Source organism: Arachis ipaensis, chromosome B5 (genome assembly GCF_059453495.1).
Source record: "Arachis ipaensis isolate K30076 ecotype BB chromosome B5, ASM5945349v1, whole genome shotgun sequence".
Taxonomy (NCBI): domain Eukaryota; kingdom Viridiplantae; phylum Streptophyta; class Magnoliopsida; order Fabales; family Fabaceae; genus Arachis; species Arachis ipaensis.
Window position 1 is genome coordinate 130,770,035 of NC_142440.1, and position 21,313 is coordinate 130,791,347.

Consider the following 21,313-nt stretch of genomic DNA (forward strand, 5'->3'; position numbering starts at 1 on the left):
TGATGATAAAGATAAATGATAAGAATATTACAGATTTTTTAATATTTTAATGTATTTTGTGTATCTATTTTACCAAATATAAAATATATATCCATATATTTAATTTTTATCTATGTCTTTTTAATCTGTATTTTAGTATTTATATCTCATAGTATACACTAACCAATAGAAATTATAGTTCATAGTTGCATTTTTTTCGCTAAAACTTGGGCTGAGACTTTTATTAGCAATCATGCCACGTTAAGCTAATTCTGTTATGGATAAACTTCATGTTTTTTTTGGTGACTAGGATAAACTTCATTTAGAAAAAATAAACATATTCAATTTTGAAAAATAAAAATAAAGACCTATTCAATTTTGACAAATAAACTTCTACGTAATTTATATTAAAAAAAAAGTTACTTTTTAGTTTTTATACATAAAAAATAAAAAATGCTGATAATTTTATTTATTAATTGATGAATAAAATTTGTCTTTGAACTTACGAAAAATAATAATTTATTATTTTTATTTATAAAAATTAAAGTACTGATAGATTTATTCATAAATAAAATTAATGATTGGATCTGATAAACTAATTTTTATTCTATTATTAGATTTTTTATTAATAGTAAATATAAATTTATTTATTATAATTTTTTTATAATAAAAATAATAAAAAATACATAATATATAAAGTATAAAAATAACTCGGCAAATATTTTTAAAAAAATTTTCATATAAATAAATGCTAACCAAGTGAGATCCTCGTAAAAAGAGTGTCATTCGAAGATTAATCTCGTAGTTACTAAAGATATCTTTAAAGAATGGAAGACAATCTTACTCTTAATTCTAATAGATAGAATGGCATTGTAAATCTAATAAATATGTAATCAGCATCAAAAATACTATTTTTTTTTAATTAATAGAATAGATTATTGGATGCCGGTCAATATAACAAGAAAAAAATAATTAGTATCACAAATTCAGATAAAACAAACATAAATTTTAATATGTTTTTGCTTTCTACTTTTACCATTAGTATGTGGCTGATTTTTATTACATAATATATGTAGTTATTAAAATAATTTATTTAGTAATAATAATAATAAAAATAATAATAAATAAATAAATAAATAAATAAAATATTATGGAATGTGAGAATTTATATTTTTTATTTTTTTTGTATATTCTCTCTACTTTTCATATATTTTTTTCTGTTGTGTTTTTTTTTCTTGTTATATTTAATATATGTCTATTCTTTTATATTGAATCTTAGAATAGTTATTGCTTTTACTATATATAATTATTTTTTATTTTGATTTATTCTCTATCATATCTTAGAATTATGGCTCCAAAAAGAATTAAAAAATGTACGGAAATTAAGAATATCTATTAAGGTAATGATTTTACAATAAAATAATAGTCAACAAATATTATTGAATGATTTAAAAGTTTTCTGATAAAATTATTTTTTCTTCTTAGTGATATTTTGAAAGATATAAAGATAAATTGACTAATATCAATAACCTATTAATTTTACTCTCAACATGTTAAAGAACATTGATGGAAACGAAATCTCAAAAGAAATTATTGCTATTGTTATTTTATTAGATACATAATTGTTAGTATACATATTATAATATAAAATTTTTTTATCTTGATGTTGTTAGTAATTATAGGATAATTTATAGTCATGTCATACTTAGGTATTAAGAAATTAAAAACCTTTAATTATCATTTTACCACGGAGAAAGGATTTATTAAATAATTATTTGAGTTATGAACAAATTGAGCAACTAAGAGAAGATCTAGAAAGTCTAATACATCTTAGGATTGGTCCACTAGATAAGAATTGTCATACAATAACTTTTAATATTTTAGAGTTGGTGATTATAAATGATTATGTCACATAAAAAAAAAATTCGCTGTGTACTTTCTGTGTTTTTTTCTGTACTCTTTATCTGTTATTTTTTTTTTCTTTTCATACTTGATATATATTCATCCTTTTATATTGAACTTTAGAATGATTATTGATTTTATTATATATAATTATTTTTTATTTTAATTTATTCCCTATCATATTTTAAGACTATGGCTCAAAAAGAATAAAAACGGTACCGAAATCAAGAATATCTATTAAGGTAATGATTTTATATTGAAATTTATCGATAATAATCAATAAATATTATTCAATATTTTAAAATAAATAAGGTTATATGTCCAATTTTTTTATAAATCAAGTTTAATCAAATTAAATAATAAAAGAATAATGTTATTTATAATTAATTTTTTTGTTAATGTTAGATTAACTTAATTAAACTTAATTAATAAAAACACTTGGATGTGTAACATTATTTTTTTTAAATTATAATTTTATCCTACAACTGAATGATTTAAAAATTTTCTTGTAAATTTTTTTTCTTAGTGATATTTTTGAGAGAGACAAAGATAAATAGATCAATATTAATAGGTTACTAATTTTATTCTCAACATGTTACAGAATATTGATTGGAACGAAATCTCAAAAGAGATGAAGTATTAAGATAAATGCAGTAATAATTTATGTTTAATTAAATTTAAAGTTAATATTCAATAGAATGTGTAATTAATTGTAATTATATTTAAAAAATTTAAACATATTTTAAAAAAATTATTTTCAAATTGTTGATATTGTTATTTTGTTAGATACATAATTGTTAGTATACATATTACAATATAAAATTTGTCATCTAAATGATGTTAGTTATTATAGGATAATTTAGTCTTATTATACTTAGTTATTAAGAAATTAAAAATTTTTAATTATTATTTTTTCTATGATTGTTAATCTTTGAAATTTTTTAACTACGATTTTATACTTCCTTTAAGTATTTTTAATTTTATAATTGGAATAAAAATACATATAATTAAAAAACTAATAAAATAGTAATAAAAGGTTATATGTTATAATATAATTTACTAGCAGACGTACCATGATACTTTATCATATCGTCGTTAGTTTGCTTTGGTGTGGCTTGTTTCAGGGAAGCTAATATTTTGTTTATGCAGCACTATACTATTATAGGAGGATCTCTAGCCCTGGAATTGAGGTATTCAACAAAACAAACATCCCTAGCCTAAGAGCCTGTAGTCCTACTCACAACCAGCTTAAAAGTCATTCTAGCCATTGCTAGTATAACACCAGATATGTAAAGCGCTACTTTACTACTATCTTGATGTCCAGATGTCGCAATGCATTAGATGATTCTTCCTCCGTCGGCTCTGAGGCCGCAGATTGGAGTACTTGTGCAGCTGTATTACCATCAACGAATCCTGTGCTGGAGCCACCTATATGTTGATCCGCGGGACCAGTAAATGGATTAATTATTTCAATTAATTCTTTACTATTTATAGTAAAGAGGGTTTGAACTTATACCTGCTTTCCAGGCAAAATAACCTATTATAAATGAAGGTAGGATTGGGTTAAAAAAATACCACTTAGATGTAAATAGAATAATTCCCCCTGTTACTCCAAAGCCAGTCAGAGGTTTTTCTTCGTGAAGTCACTCATGAAAAGAGTTTGAAGAGCTCGCAACCCCACCCTAAATTATTATTTATTATGGAAAAGGCCACGTCCTACAAAAACAAAAAGCAAAGGAAACTTTGTCTGAATGGCCAATCCATATCCCTGCTTCTAAGCTCAGACCTATAAGAAAAGGGATAGGGTTCTTGTTCTTGAAGAAGGTGAGAAAGGCGAAAGAAGAACAAGTCGGGAACAAGACCTATAGAAAGGCCAATCAAGAAAGCTCGCTGGCAAATAGAAAAGAAATGTTTGAAAATGACATCTTTTTAGGTCTGGATAATTCCGGGGCGGAGGAGTTTTTTTTATTATTTTGTTTGTTGCAGTTGATTCTTATTGGCCCCGAGCTGCAGGAATCTTTATTGGGATTGAATGCTTTAACCATTTACCTGTATTATGAGCAGGCATTCCGTAGCTTCCAGAATAAAAAAGGTATATTAAAATATGCCCACCACAAGTTCAGACTTTAGGTTTCAGGAGGGTCCTTCCTGTGCAACGTCCACGAGTGCCCACGACAAGCTCACACCAAATCTCAATATTTTTTAGAGTAGCTCTTAAATAAAAGAGTGTGCTGGCTTCCTTAACTTCATTAGTAAGACAATTGGGTATGGTGTCCCCCAATGGCTCTGAGCCTAACTGATTCGATGAATATCTGTTTTTAATAGGATGATCAGCCCCAATCTCTTTGCCCTCTGCCACTTTGGAACATCTTAGTAGGTTCACCAACACCGCAAATCTGGCTAAACAGGATCAGATCCACCTCTGATCAAAACCCATCAACACTTGGAAGAGGCATCCCCAGTAAACTCTGTCATAAGCCTTTTCAAAGTCTAGCTTTATCTCAAGACCCTGCATTGGCAAAAAGCCTTAACTTAATTATCAGCCCTTTAATTAATGAAAATTAAGGCACCATGATTCCAGCGGATCCCTCCACCACTTTTGAGTCTCCAAGCATCTTCGTGATCTTTTTTAGGCCCCATTCAGTAAAGTAATTGGTCTATAGTCCTGAAGTCTATCAGCACGCAAGAGGACCGAAACCTCTTTCTTTTTCTTGATATTCCGTGAACACTAAGACCAGGTCGAAATAGGTCTTATCATAGCTTGATTGCTCAACGCTAACATCACATGCCAGCTGTGGCCGGCCATATTTTTCCCATCGCGCCTCTTCTTTGCTGCGTTGCGGGCTTATAGAACATAAAAAATGTGATAAATTCAACCAAAGTGAGACTATTTTCGTAGGTGAATCAAGTACAACAAGTAAGGTCAGGGTAGAGGATTTTGCTCTGCTATGCAGATCCACTAGACTAGGAAAGAAGTACGCATTGCTTACTTACTGTTTCTGTTTTTTCGATCCCTAGTAGCTAATTAAATTGCTAGTAGGGCGAGAAGGGGAAGGAAGGGAAATGATAGCCTTTTTTCATAAAAGCTCTTCATAAAGACCTATGAGACCGCTTATCCTTAAGATATAGGAGGGCTACTTACTGGTGGAACACTTTGAAGGAAAGGTACAGAATCTGAGTCCTAGGCTACAACAGCACCTCTTTATCCCGAATCTTTTCTTTTTCCTCATTAGCTTTCGAGCCCCTTTCTACAAAATCTCTTGCTGTCTTTTCCCGGTTGGAATCCTTTTTTAGCCGAGTTTTGTCTTTACCTTTCTCCGCTGCCAGATAAGTTGGCTAACCGTGGTCCTATGATAAACCACTATTTTATGGTTTATATTGTGTTTAATTGTGTGGTTTTATCATGATCCTTACCCACTTATTCATTAAATTAGCATGCATTTAGATTTCCTTCCTGAATTTATTACATGTTTGAAAACTGTTTCCTAGAGACTTTAATTATTTATTTTTAATTCTCCTTTATTCCATTCGATGCCGTGATCTGTGTGTTGAGTGTTTCAGACTTTACAGGGCATAAATGAGTTGGAGATTGGAAAGGAAGCTAGCAAAAATAGAAGGAACACAAGAATTTGAGGAGATAACCAGCGAGAAGTGATGCGGTCGCGTGAGCACGCGACCGCACGAAGGAGCGCAATTCGCAGTGACGCGACCGCATGACACACGCGGCCGCGCGGATTGGAAAAGCTAAAGCGACGCGGTAGCGTGGACGACGCGAACGCGTGGCAAGGAAAAACGCGAATGACGCGTCCGCATGGATGACGCGATCGCGTGACATGTGCGATCTGCATAATCTGTAGAATTCGTTGGGGGCGATTTTGGACCTTATTTCGACCCAGTTTTCGGTCCGGAACAGCAGACTAGAGCCAGAGAATATGCAGAAACAAAAGGGAGCATTCATTCTAGACAGTAGACAGTTTTAGATCTAGTTTTTCCTCCTCTAGGTTTTAGAATTTTAATTTTGAATTGATCTTAGCATTGGAACATTGAGAAGAGTTATTTCCTCATCAAGACCTCGTCATTCTAGTTCGTTCTCTTAACTTGGTTTTATTCTTCCATGTTCCTTGCTTTGTTTAATTTTGTTATTTGAATATTTTCATGATTATTTCATACAAGGATTATTTCTCCCATTTTAATTTATTTTCCATTCCAATAATTATGTCTTCTTTTAATTCCCTTTCATGTGTTATGGATTTATTATTTACAATGAGTGAGTAGTTCCCTCACTTGATGGGGAGTTGATTGAAAGGAACTCTTGAGTTGGAAGGATTGAAAGAAAAATTGTAATTGGGTTAACTATTGGATTGTTATCTAATCACTAACACCAATCCCTTTGAACTAAGTGGGTTGCAACTTGTGAACAGATCCAGCATTCCAACTTGTTTGACTTTCCTTTACCTAGTAAAGGATAACCAAACAGAACAACCATTAATTATAAATTAATCTTAAAATCATTCCATCAACAGTAGAAATTCCAACTAATCAACTCCCAGTCAAGGCTTTTATTCATATTAATTAAATTTCCTCAATTTAATTTCCAATTTACTTAACTCAACTTCTTGGAACATCTGATTAATAAAATAGCACACTTTCTGCAACTCGTTGGGAGACGACCTAGGACTTAAAACTCCCAGTAATTTTAATTTAAACTCTCTGTGACATATTTCTAAATTGATAGGCAGATTTTTGGTGAGTTAAGAACTATACTTGCAACGTAACCATTTTAATAATTTTTAATTCACAAACTTCCGTACCTCATCAATTTTTGGCGCCGTTGCCGGGGAGTTGCAATAGAGTGCTAAAGTTATTAATTAGAATTTATTTATTTGCATTTTATTTTATTTTGTTACTATGAGCTGCATGTTTATTCCGTCAAATGACGCGTTCACTTCCTGATCCGCGCTTGCTAATATTCGATCCTGAAATTGAAAGGACTATTTCACGAATAAGGCGAGAACAGCGTCGGTTAGTCCGCTCTGAGGGCGGATCTGAAAGTGAACTTGAGGAAGAGAAGAGCCCCCGTTCTACTGATTCGGTTGTTTTACGTGCAGAAGACATGGCAGCTAGGAGAGTTACCATCCAGGAGGAAGGAGCCCCTGATTTTACAATGCAACCGTTTCAAGCGTATCATCCAGCGGTAGCTACAGATTTTGAAATAAAGACTGCACTGCTAAATTTGATGCCCAAGTTTCATGGCCTACCTGCTCAAGAGCCTATCAAGCACTTGAGAGATTTCCAGGCAGCCTGTTCTACTGTCAGGCGTGATGGCACTGATGAAACTTCAATTTTGCTGAAATCTTTCCCGTTTTCTCTTGAGGAAAAAGCAAGAGAGTGGTACTACACTCAACCTCTAGCAAATGTATCCAATTGGGATACACTCAGAAAGGAGTTTCTGGAGAAATTCTTTCCATCTGAAGTCACTGATAAACTGAGGAAGGATATTTCCACAATTGTTCAGGATGACAACGAGACTCTCTTTGAATACTGGGAGCGCTTCAATAATCTTCTGGAAGCATACCCCCACCACATGATTGACAAGATAGTGCTACTTAGCTATATCACACAGGGCATGAGGCCCCAAGATAAGACCACATTGGAAAGTGCTAGCAATGGGTCTATGAAGAAGTACAAGACCACTGATGAGGCTTGGCAATTGATCAGTGATTTAGCTGAATCTACTAGGAACCACAGACAGAAGCAAGGCCATTCAAAAGCCGTTGCAGAAGTATCCTCTAACAGAGAGACTGCTGCTCTGACTCAAAGCATCTGTGAAATGACCAACTTGCTGAAGCAAATGCAATTGAATCAACAACAAGCTCAGCAAGCTCAACCTCCTCCACCACAGCAAAACCAACAACTAGTCCCACAAAGAGTTTGCAGAATCTGTGTTGATTACAGCCATTACACTGATGAATGCCCGCAGCTCCAACAAGAAGACAACATGGTGGCATCCACTTATAACTTCTATGACCGCCCCAACCAAGGGTACAATCAAGGTGGAAACAATAACCATGGATGGCAGGACAATTTTAACCAGAATTGGAGGGACAATAATAACAGAGGAGGCCGAGATAATCAGGGAAATCAGAGGTGGAATAATAACAACAACAGGCAGTAGAATCAACATTACAGAGCACCTCACCTGAGGCAAAACCAAGGACCACAGAACAATCAACAGTAGACCTCTCAATTTACTCATTCCTCTTTATCTCCTAATGAAGAGCTACTACAATCTTTCGAGCGAAGACAACAGACCATGGAAAGTAACATCATGAATAGTATTAATGCCAGTCTGAATGGTCTCACCTCTACTTTGCAAGCTCTTGTGTCACAGCTTGGATCAACACAAAATTCCAGTAACCAACCTTCAAGCTCCACTGGAATCCCCTCTCAACCATTACCCAATCCAAAGGGAGGCATTAATGCCATCACCCTAAGGTCTGGAACCACACTGCAGGAGAGGAATCAGGAGGAACCAAGCTCACCAGAATACGCCTCAGCTGAAGAGGTGGTAGAAATAGAAGATGTTGAAGAGGAAGAGGATATACAGGACATAGCTGAAGAAAAAATAGCTCAACCACAAGAGGAAGCACCAAAAGGCGCAAACACCACAAAAAACACTACTCATATCCCCTTTCCACAACTTGCAAGGAAGCCCAGGAAGCAGCCGGAACCCGACCCCAAAATGGTAGAAATATTCAAAAAGGTTGAGGTAACTGTTACTCTTTTTGATGTTATTCAGCAGGTACCTAAATATGCAAAATTTCTAAAAGATTTGTGTATACATAAAGACAAAATTAATGAATTAGAAACTATTCCTTTAGGTAGTTCTATATCTGCTTTAATGGGAGGATTACCTGAAAAATGTAGTGATCCAAGTCCTTGTATAGTTAGCTGCACTATTGGTGGTGTAGTAATTTATGATTGCATGTGTGATTTAGGAGCATGTGTTAGTATAATGCCTTTGTCTATATATGATGTCTTGAGGCTCCCTCCCTTAAAAAGGTTGGCAGCTCATTTTGTGTTAGCAGATAAAAGCATTATTATAGTGGCTGGAGTTGCTGAAGATGTTTTGGTGAACATTAAAGGGCTTACATTTCCCACTGATTTTTATATCTTGGAGATGCCCCATAATGATTTAGATAAGCCATCATCAATCCTACTTGGAAGACCATTCCTGAAGACATCAAAATTCAAATTGGATGCTTTTTTAGGAACATACTCCTTTGAAATAGATGGCCATATAGTAATCTTCAATCTGAATGGAGTCATTGACAACCCCCCAGAAGATCGTTCTATCTTCCAGTGTGATGTCATAGATGAAAGTATAGCTGAAGTTCACAAGGAAGAGTTTGAAGAGAAGCACACTGGACAAGGCCCAAGTGTGGGGACCCTCTTAACTGACAATGAGGGCACTTCGTCATTTTCACAAGCTCCAGATAATCCAGAGCCTGCCCATGATCAGAAGTTAGAATTGAAACCCCTCCCTCCACATCTCAAATATGCTTATCTCGGAGATGAGCAGAGGTTTCCAGTTATTATTGCAAGGGAACTTACTTCTCAACAAGAAGAGCAGTTACTTGATGTGCTGAGAAAGCATAAGAAGGCAATTGGGTGGAGCTTGGCAGACATAGTAGGCATCAACCCTCAAGTATGTGAGCACATAATATTTTTAGAAGAGGGAGCAAGATCTGTCCGTCAACCCCAAAGAAGATTGAATCCCACCATCTTGGAAGTTATCAAAAAGGAAGTGACCAGACTATTGGAAGCAGGTATCATATATCCTATTTCAGACAGTGAATGGGTAAGCCCAGTACAAGTGGTGCCCAAGAAGTCTGGAGTCACTACGGTGAAGAATAAACATGGAGAGCTTATAGCAACTAGAGTTCAGAATGCTTGGAGAGTCTGCATTGATTACAGGCATCTCAACCAAGCTACCCGTAAGGATCACTATCCACTTCCATTCATTGATCAAATGCTGGATCGCCTGTCAGGTAAATCACTTTATTGCTTTTTAGATGGTTACACAGGTTATTTCCAGATTCATATAGCTCCTGAGGATCAGGAAAAGACTACTTTTACATGCCCTTTTGGGACTTATGCTTACAAGAGAATGCCCTTTGGCCTGTGCAATGCACCAGCTACCTTCCAAAGGTGCATGATGAGTCTTTTCTCTGACCTTATTGAGAACTGTATGGAAGTTTTTATGGACGATTTTAGCGTTTATGGTGATTCTTTTAGCCTTTGCTTAGATAGATTATCTAGAGTATTAGATAGATGTGTTAATACAAACCTTGTATTAAATTTTGAAAAAGGTCACTTTATGGTAAAACAAGGGATTGTATTAGGACATATGGTATCTAATGATGGCATTTCTATAGACCCAGCAAAGGTGAATGCTATTTCTAGTTTACCTTAAGGGAAGTCCGTTCGTTCCTTGACCATGCAGGTTTTTACAGGAGATTTATTAAGGACTTCAGTAAGGTCGCACTTCCCTTATCCAGATTACTGCAGAAGGATATTGAGTTTGAGTTCAGTGAGGATTGCAAACAAGCGTTTGATAAGCTGAAGACTGCTCTGACTCAAGCTCCAATTGTGAGAGGACCAGACTGGAGCCAGCTATTTGAAATCATGTGCGATGCTTCCAACCATGCAGTAGGAGCAGCGCTGGCTCAGCGTGAAGGTAAGGATCCTTTCGTTATTGCTTATGCGTCTAAGACTTTAGACACTGCCCAGTCCAATTATACTACTACTGAGAAAGAGCTTCTTGCTATTGTTTTTGCTCTGGATAAATTCCGGGCTTATTTACTTGGTACTAGAGTAGTAGTGTATTCGGACCACGCAGCTTTAAAGTATCTATTAGCTAAAAAGGAGTCCAAACCAAGGCTCATACGTTAGATACTGCTGATGAGCGGATATTTTATACGCTTTTTGGGGATAATTTCATATAGTTTAGAGTATGTTTTAGTTAGTTTTTAGTCTATTTCTAGTAGTTTTTAGGAAAAATTCATATTTCTGGACTTTACTATGAGTTGTGTGTTTTTCTGTAATTTCAGGTATTTTTCTGGCTGAAATTGAAGGAGCTGAGCAAACATCTGATTCAGGCTGAAAAAGGACTGCTAATGCTGTTGGATTCTGACCTCCCTGCACTCAAATTGGATTTTCTGGAGCTACAGAACTCGAAATGGCATGCTTCCAATTGCATTGGAAAGTAGACATCCAGGGCTTTCCAGCAATATATAATAGTCCATACTTTGCACAAGGATAGACGACGTAAACTGGCGTTCAACGCCAGTTCTCTGCCCAATTCTGGCGTCCAGCGCCAGAAAAGGATCAAAAACTGGAGTTGAACGCCCAAACTGGCATAAAAACTGGCGTTCAACTCCACAAATGGCCTCTGCACGTGACTCACTCAAATCTCAGCCCCAGCACACACCAAGTGGGCCCCAGAAGTGGACCTCTGCATCATCCATCATAGTCCACTCATATTTTGTAACCCTAGGCTACTAGTTTAGTATTTAAACAACTTTTAGAGACTTATTTTGTATCTCATGACATTTCAGATCTAAACTTTGTATTCTCTGACGGCATGAGTCTCTAAACCTCATTGTTGGGGGTGAGGAGCTCTGCTGTGTCTCGATGAATTAATGCAAGTATTTCTGTTTTCCATTCAAACACGCTTGTTCCTATCTAAGATGTTCATTCGCGCTTAACAGTGATGAAGGTGATGATCTGTGACATTCATCACCTTCCTCAACCCACGAACGTGTGCCTGACAACCACCTCCGTTCTATATCCGATTGAATGAGTATCTCTTAGATTCCTTAATCAGAATCTCCGTGGTATAAGCTAGAACTGATGGCGGCATTCATGAGAATCCGGAAAGTCTAAACCTTGTCTGTGGTATTCCGAGTAGGATTCAAGGATTGAATGACTGTGACGAGCTTCAAACTCCTGAAGGCTGGGCGTTAGTGACAGACGCAAAAGGATAGTAAATCCTATTCCAACCGGATCGAGAACCAACCGGTGATTAGCCGTGCTGTGACAGAGCGCGTGAGCGTAGTTTTCACTGGAAGGATGGAAGGTAGCCATTGACAACGGTGATCCACCAACACACAGCTTGCCATAGGAGGACGTGCGTGCGTGAATCAGAAGACAGAGGAAAGCAGAGATTCAGAAGACAAAGCATCTCCAAAACTCCAACATATTCTCCATTACTGCACTACAAGTAATCTTTAATTTATGCTCTCTTGGTTATTCACAATTCAACTGATAAACATAATTGACTTCCTGACTAAGGTTTACAAAATAACCATAGAATACTTCAAACCAACAATCTCCATGGGATTCGACCCTTACTCACGTAAGGTATTACTTGGACGACCCAGTGCACTTGCTGGTTAGTGGTACGCGTTGTGAAAAGTGTGATTCACAATTCGTGCACCAAGTTTTTGGCGCCGTTGCCGGGGATTGTTCGTGTTTGAACAACTGACGGATTATTTTGTTGCTTAGATTAGGAAAAATCTTTCTTTTTTTGGTTTAGAGTCTTTTATTATTTATCCCTTGTTAAAATACTTTAAACTTATAGCTCAGTTATTTAGAACGTGGTGTTTATGTTCATGATAATTGGCTATCATATTTTTTTAAAAATATTTTTCAAAAATAATTTGCCAAACTTTAAGTTTGGTGTTTTCAAAAATAATCTTTCTTAAAATTTTTGAAGGTCCCATAACTCATTTGGCTAGAGCGTTAATCTGTGTTCTTGGTAATTGGGTTAGAATCTTTTATACTCTTTTCAAAACCTTCTTTTTCAAAAATATTTTTTTCTATTAAATCTTGTGCCAGACTTTAAGTTTGGTGTTTTCTTGTTGATTTCCCTTTGATTTTCGAAAATTTTGGTTTGGTTTTCTAAAAATTTTAAGTTTGGTGTTCTTCCTTCATGTTCTTGTGTTCTTGTGAGTCTTCAAAGTGTTCTTGAGTTTCCTTGTGTCTTGATCTTAAAATTTTTAAGTTTGGTGTTCCTTGGTGTTTTCCCTCCAAATTTTTCGAAAACAAGGAGCATTAGATCTAAAAATTTTAAATCTTGTAATATTGTTTTTCTCTCTCCTCACTAAATTCAAAAAAATATCTTTTCAAAATATCTCTTCTAACTTCCTAACTTCTTATCTTTTCAAAATTTGTTTCAACTAACTAACTAACTTTTTGTTTGTTTCTTAACTTTTTCAAAACTACCTAACTAACTCTCCCTCTCTCTAATTTTCGAAAATATCTTCCCTCTTTTTCAAAAATTTCTTTTTTTTATTAACTAATTAATTTCTTTTTTTTATAAACGAAAAAATTTTTTTTTTCAAAATTCAAATTCTTTTTAGTTATTTTATTTTATTTAAGTATTTACTTCTTATAAAATAAAAAAATAAAAAGGTAAATCAGTCCAAGTTATATCCATAGATCCATCATGGACATAAGTGGAAATGAACAGTCCAGGAGGACTCTGGGGTCATATTCTAACCCCTCTACTGCTTCATATGGGAGTAGCATCTGCATACCCTCCATTGGAGTCAGTAGCTTTGAGTTGAATCCTCAGCTCATTATCATGGTGCAGCAAAGTTGCCAGTATTCCAGTCTTCCACAGGAAGAACCTACAGAGTTTCTGGCACAATTTTTACAAATTGCTGACACAGTACATGATAAGGAAATAGATCAGGATGTCTACAGACTATTACTGTTTCCATTTGCTGTAAAAGATCAAGCCAAGAGGTGGTTAAATAACCAACCTAAGGCCAGCATAAGAACATGGAAACAGCTGACAGAAAAATTCCTGAATCAATATTTCCCTCCAAAAAGGATGACACAGCTAAGGCTGGACATCCAAGGCTTTAAACAAGGAGATAATGAATCTCTTTATGATGCCTGGGAGAGATACAGAGAGATGCTACGAAAATGCCCCTCTGAAATGTTTTCAGAGTGGGTTCAGTTAGACATCTTCTACTATGGGCTTGCAGAAGGAGCTCAGATGTCTTTAGATTACTCAGCTGGTGGATCTATCCACATGAGAAAGACAATTGAAGAAGCTCAAGAGCTCATTGATACAGTTGCCAGGAATCAGCATCTGTATCTAAGCAGCAACCCTTCCATGAATGAAGAGGTTAAAACAGTAACTGCTGAATTCAGTACTGTAAAACAAGCTGCTGAATTCAATCAGCAATTAGATTTTCTAACAAAGCAGCTAGCTGAATTCAAAGACAGGTTACAGGAAACAAGGATAGCTAATATACATATGGACGCACAGTTTAAGCAAACAAAGCAGCAGCTATCAAAGCAAATAACAGAAGAATGCCAAGCAGTTCAATTAAGAAGTGGGAAAAGATTAAATACCCCACCTCAAGGCATCAAAAATTCAAGAAATGAGCGACCCACCAAAGATTCCCCTGAGGACAGTAAGAGCCCAGGGAAAAATAATTCTGGCACTAAAACGCCAGAAAATGGGTGGAAGGCTGGCGCTGAACGCCCAGACCATGCCCAAAACTGGCGTTCAGCGCCAGAAACAAGGCAGGATTGGCGTTCAACGCCAGAAATGGGCAAGAATCTGGCGTTGAACGCCCAACAGGGGCACATTTCTGGCGTTCAGGCGCCAGAAACAGACAGTGAGTTGGCATCTAACGTCACTCCAGCTTCTGACTCTGGCATTCAATTGCCAGTGAGGGATCAGACACACACAAGTGCTGACAACAACCCCTCTAAAAAGGCTTCTTTAACCACTAAGGTTAAGGAATATAAAGCCAAGATACCTTATCCTCAAAAACTCCAGAAAGAGGAGCAGGATAAGCAATTTGCTCGCTTTGCAGATTATCTAAGGACTCTTGAAATAAAGATTCCATTTGCAGAGGCACTTGAGCAAATACCTTCTTATGCCAAGTTCATGAAAGAGATCTTGAGTCATAAAAAGGAGTGGAGAGAAACAGAAAGAGTTCTCCTCACTGAAGAATGCAGTGCAGTCATTCTGAAAAGCTTTCCTGAAAAGCTTAAAGACCCTGGGAGTTTTCTGATACCATGCATATTAGAAGGTGATTGCACCAAGACAGCTTTATGCGATCTTGGGGCAAGCATCAACCTGATACCTGCATCCACTATCAGAAAGCTTGGCTTAACTGAAGAAGTTAAACCAACCCGGATATGTCTCCAACTTGCTGATGGTTCCACTAAATACCCATCAGGCGTGATTGAGGACATGATTGTCAGAGTTGGGCCATTCGCCTTTCCCACTGACTTTGTTGTGCTGGAAATGGAGGAGCACAAGAGTGCTACTCTCATTCTAGGAAGACCCTTCCTAGCAACTGGACGATCCATCATTGACGTCCAACAGGGGGAAATAACCCTGAGAGTCAACGATGATGAGTTCAAGTTGAACGCTGTCAAAGCCATGCAGCATCCAGACACATCAACAGACTGCATGAAAGTTGATCTCATTGACTCTTTGGTAGAAGAGATCAACATGGCTGAGAGTCTCGAATCAGAGTTGGAAGACATCTTTAAAGATGTTCAGCCTGATTTGGAGGATTCAGGGGACATGAAAGAGCCTCTGAACTTTCTTCTGAAAGAGGAAAAACCTCCTAAACCAGAGCTCAAGCCACTGCCACCATCCTTGAAATATGCATTTCTAGGAGAAGGTGACACCTTTCCAGTGATCATAAGCTCTGCTTTAAATTCACAGGAAGAGGAAGCACTTATTCAAGTGCTAAGGACACACAAGACAGCTCTTGGGTGGTCCATAGGTGACCTTAAGGGCATAAGCTCAGCTAGATGCATGCACAAAATCCTACTGGAGGATAATGCCAAACCAGTGGTTCAACCACAGAGGCGGCTAAATCCATCCATGAAGGAAGTGGTGCAGAAAGAGGTCACAAAATTACTAGAGGCTGGGATTATTTATCCCATTTCTGATAGCCCCTGGGTGAGCCCTGTTCAAGTCGTCCCAAAAAAGGGAGGCATGACAGTGATTCATAATGAAAAAAATGAACTGGTTCCTACAAGAACAGTTACAGGGTGGCGCATGTGTATTGATTACAGAAGGCTCAATACAGCCACCAGAAAGGATCATTTTCCTTTACCATTCATAGACCAGATGCTAGAGAGACTAGCAGGTCATGATTACTACTGCTTTTTGGATGGCTACTCAGGCTATAACCAGATTGCAGTAGATCCCCAAGATCAAGAGAAAACAGCATTCACATGTCCATCCGGAGTGTTTGCTTATAGAAGGATGCCCTTTGGGCTATGCAATGCACCTGCAACCTTCCAGAGATGCATGCTCTCTATTTTCTCTGATATGGTGGAAAAATTTCTGGAAGTCTTCATGGATGACTTCTCAGTATATGGAGACTCATTCAGCTCCTGTCTTGATCACCTGAAACTTGTTCTGAAAAGATGCCAAGAAACCAACCTAGTTTTAAACTGGGAAAAGTGTCACTTCATGGTGACTGAAGGAATTGTTCTTGGGCATAAAATCTCAAACAAGGGAATAGAGGTGGATCAAGCAAAAATAGAGGTAATTGAAAAATTACCACCACCTGCCAATGTTAAGGCAATCAGAAGCTTTCTGGGGCATGCAGGATTCTATAGGAGGTTTATAAAGGATTTTTCAAAAATCGCAAAACCTCTAAGCAATCTGCTAGCTGCTGACACGCCATTTGTGTTTGACATAGCATGCCTGCAGGCGTTTGAAACGCTGAAAGCTAAGCTGGTCACAGCATCAGTCATTTCTGCACCAGACTGGACATTGCCATTTGAGTTAATGTGTGATGCCAGTGATCATGCCATTGGTGCAGTATTGGGACAGAGGCATGACAAGCTTCTGCATGTCATTTATTATGCCAGTCGCGTTCTAAATGATGCCCAGAAAAATTACACAACCACAGAAAAAGAACTACTTGCAGTGGTTTACGCCATTGACAAGTTCAGATCATACTTAGTAGGATCAAAGGTGATTGTGTACACTGACCATGCTGCTCTTAAGTATCTACTCACAAAGCAGGATTCAAAACCCAGGCTCATCAGATGGGTATTGCTTCTGCAAGAGTTTGATATAGAAATAAGAGACAGAAAAGGGACAGAGAACCAAGTGGCTGATCATCTGTCCCGGATAGAGCCAGTGGAAGGGACGTCCCTCCCCTTTCTTGAGATCTCTGAGACGTTCCCTGATGAGCATCTATTTGCCATTCAGGAAGCACCATGGTTTGCCGATATTGCAAACTATAAAGCTGCAAGGTTCATACCCAAGGAGTACAATAGAATACAAAAAAAGAAACTAATTACTGATGCAAAGTACTACTTGTGGGATGAGCCCTATCTCTTTAAGAGATGTGCAGACGGAATTATCCGTAGGTGTGTCCCCAGAGAGGAAGCACAGAGAATCCTATGGCATTGCCATGGATCTCAATATGGAGGCCATTTCGGAGGTGAGCGAACAGCCACCAAGGTTCTCCAATGTGGCTTCTATTGGCCCACACTCTATAAAGATTCCCGAGAGTTTGTACGTAATTGTGACAGTTGCCAAAGAGCTGGTAATCTGCCTCATGGTTACGCCATGCCTCAACAAGGAATCTTGGAAATAGAGTTGTTTGATGTATGGGGAATTGACTTCATGGGACCTTTCCCACCATCATACTCAAACACTTATATTCTGGTGGCAGTTGACTATGTATCAAAATGGGTTGAGGCTATTGCCACACCCACCAATGATACTAAAACAGTGCTGAAGTTCCTCCAGAAACATATCTTTAGCAGGTTTGGTGTCCCTAGAGTGTTAATCAGTGATGGGGGCACTCACTTCTGCAATAAACAGCTTTACTCTGCCATGGTTCGGTATGGAATTCGCCACAAGGTGGCCACTCCATATCATCCACAAACCAATGGACAGGCTGAAGTCTCTAACAGAGAATTAAAGAGAATCCTGGAACGGACAGTAAATACCCGTAGAAAGGATTGGGCAAGGAGCTTGGATGATGCTCTGTGGGCTTACAGAACAGCATTCAAGACCCCTATAGGGACCTCTCCATACCAACTCGTGTATGGTAAGGCATGCCACTTGCCCGTGGAACTGGAACATAAGGCCTACTGGGCAACCAGATTCCTAAACTTAGATGCCAAATTAGCAGGAGAAAAACGATTGCTCCAGCTAAATGAGCTAGAGGAATTCAGATTCACAGCTTTCGAAAATGCCAAGCTTTATAAAGAAAAATAAAAAAATGGCATGATAGAAAGCTGTCATCTAGAATCTTTGAACCAGGACAGAAGGTCCTGTTATTTAACTCTAGACTCAGGCTATTCCCCGGGAAACTGAAATCCCGGTGGAGGGGACCATACGTGATTACAAGTGTGTCACCATATGGTTACGTGGAGCTTCAAGATATTGATTCTGATAAGAAGTTCATTGTCAATGGACAAAGAATCAAGCATTATCTTGAAGGCAACATCGAGCAAGAATGCTCAAGGCTGAAGCTAGATTAAAAGCTCAGCAAGGTCCAGCTAAAGACAATAAAGAAGCGCTTTCTGGGAGGCAACCCAGCCATGGGGCATTAATCCTCTAAGCATTTTGCCCTATTTTTCTTTTTTATTTGTTTATATAAAGTTTACTGACACTAAGGTAAAGGATCAATTGCATAAGTTTACAGGGTTACAGAAGGAATTTGCACACAAAATAGAGATTGGAAGCTCAATGGCAAGAAAACGCCAGTAAAGGGGCATTTTGGGCGTTCAGCGCCCAAAATGGGCATCCACTGGGCGCTGAACGCCAGTAATGGCAGCAATTGGGCGTTCAACGCCAGAAATGGTCACCCACTGGGCGTTGAACGCCAGGAATGGCAGCATCTGGGTGCTGAACGCCCAGGAGATCAGCATTTGGGCGCTGAACGCCCAAAACAGGCAGTGTTTGGGCGTTCAAACGCCAGGAGGACAGGGAGGAGCCAAATCCATTTATCCCACACGTATTTCCATTCTAATTTATAATTTTATGGTTCAATACATGATTTTATTTACATAAACATGTCAAAGAACCCTGATTTCTAAAAAATCCTACTTTCAAAATATCAAATGTATCTTAATTCATAAGCACACACCCTCTTTGCAAATTCAATCCAACTCTTTTCAAATCTTTTCCAAAAACAAATCTATCTTTTTCACTCTAAAAATCTTATCAATATCTTTTTCAAATCCTCATATTATCTTTTTCAAAATCCAAATTTATCTTTTTCAAAAATCTATCCTATCTTTTCAAAATCAAACTATATCTTCTATCTTATCTTTTTCAACTCAATCTTTTTATCTTATCTTTTACAATTTTTCGAAAACCCACCCCCCCATCCCTTTAAAATTGGGTTCGGCCTCCCCCCTCCTCCATCAACAAGTGCACCTCGATCTCCTTCTATCCCTCTCATTTCTTTTCTTTTGCTTGAGGACAAGCAAACCTCTAAGTTTGGTGTGTTTTTCCGAGATCACTGAGATCATGGCTCCCAAAAGAAAACAACCCACTCCAAGAGGCAAGAAAGAGAGCGTTCCAAAACCACTTTGGAATCAAGGGAAGTTCTTATCTAAAGAACATTCAGACCATTATCTTAAAGTAATGGGTCTGAGATCAGTGATCCCGGAAGTTAGATTCGATCTGAAAGAAGATGAATATCCGGAGATCCAGGAGCAAATTCGAATCAGGAACTGGGAAGTCCTAGCTAATCCTGAAACAAAAGTAGGAAGGAACATTGTCCAGGAGTTCTATGCTAATATGTGGCAGACTGACAAGCAAAGACTATCTGGAATTGCCTGCTACGAATTTCGGACCATGGTCAGGGGAAAGATTGTTCATACCACCCCTGACAAGATCAGAGAGATATTAAAGCTACCTCAGCTAAAGGATGATCCAGACTCCTTCAACAGGAGGATGATGAGAGCAGACATTGGCCTGGATAAGATTCTAGAGGACATATGTATCCCTGGAGCCAGGTGGACCACCAACACAAAGGGCGTTCCAAATCAACTCAAGAGAGAGGATCTCAAACCAGTTGCCAGAGGATGGCTAGACTTCATTGGGCATTCTCTGTTGCCCACTAGCAACCGTTCTGAAGTCACAGTTAAAAGAGCAGTAATGATTCATTGCATCATGATGGGAAAGGAAGTGGAGGTTCATCAGCTGATTTCAACTGAGCTCTATAAGATTGCTAACAAAAATTCAAAAGAGGCCAGGTTGGCTTATCCAAGCGTGATTTCTCTGCTCTGCAATGGGAATAACTGAATATATCCTAATTGAAAAGTCAATCACCAAAGCATCAATGGAGAGACAACAAGCACAGGAGGATCTTATCAAGAAGAGAGCACAGGAATTCCTCCCAGAGATTCCTCAAGCGGAATATTGGGAATATCTTGAGACGTCTGTCACCAAGATACAGGAAGCTATGGAGCAGATAATAAAACAACAGAAGGAACACAGTCAAATGCTGACCCATATGCTTAAAGAACAAGAGGAGCAGGGACGTGACTTAAGGGAACTGAAGCGCCAAAAGTCTTCTGTAATACCAAGCCTCCCAAGGATCAGAGGAACCCCCATACCCCCAGAATAAAGGTTGTTAATTTCCAATTTCTGCCTTAACTCTGTGACAGTGTCCTTATAAAAAGTCTACCTTAGAAGTCATATAATAGTAATTAGTATCTATTTGATTTTATCTCCAATTAAGCTATAGTTTATTTTTCTCATCATCATTAAACATGAATAAAATAGTAGATCTTTTGAATAAGAAGCAATAAAATTTCGAGTTTAAATAAAACAAATTCTAATTGGTTAAATGTGGTGGCAATGCTTTCTGTCTTCTGAATGAATGCTTGAACAGTGCATATGTCTTTTGAATTTGTTGTTTAAGACTATTAAATATGTTGGCTCTTGAAAGAATAATGAACATGAGACATGTTATTGATAATCTGAAAAATCATAAAAATGATTCTTGAAGCAAGAAAAAGCAGCAAAGAACAAAGCTTGCAGAAAAAAAAAAAAAAGCAAGCAGAAAAAGCCAATAACCCTTAAAACCAAAAGGCAAGGGCAATTAAAAAGGATCCCAAGGCTTTGAGCATCAGTGGATAGGAGGGCCTAAAGGACTGAAATCCTGGTCTAAGCGGCTAAACCAAGCTGTCCCTAACCATGTGCTTGTGGCGTGCAGGTGTCAAGTGAAAACTTGAGACTGAGCGGTTAAAGTCAAGGTCCAAAGCAAAAAGAAGAGTATGCTTAAGAACTCTGGACACCTCTAATTGGGGACTTTAACAAAGCTGAGTCACAATCTGAAAAGGTTCACCCAGTTATGTGTCTGTGGCATTTATGTATCCGGTAGTAATACTGGAA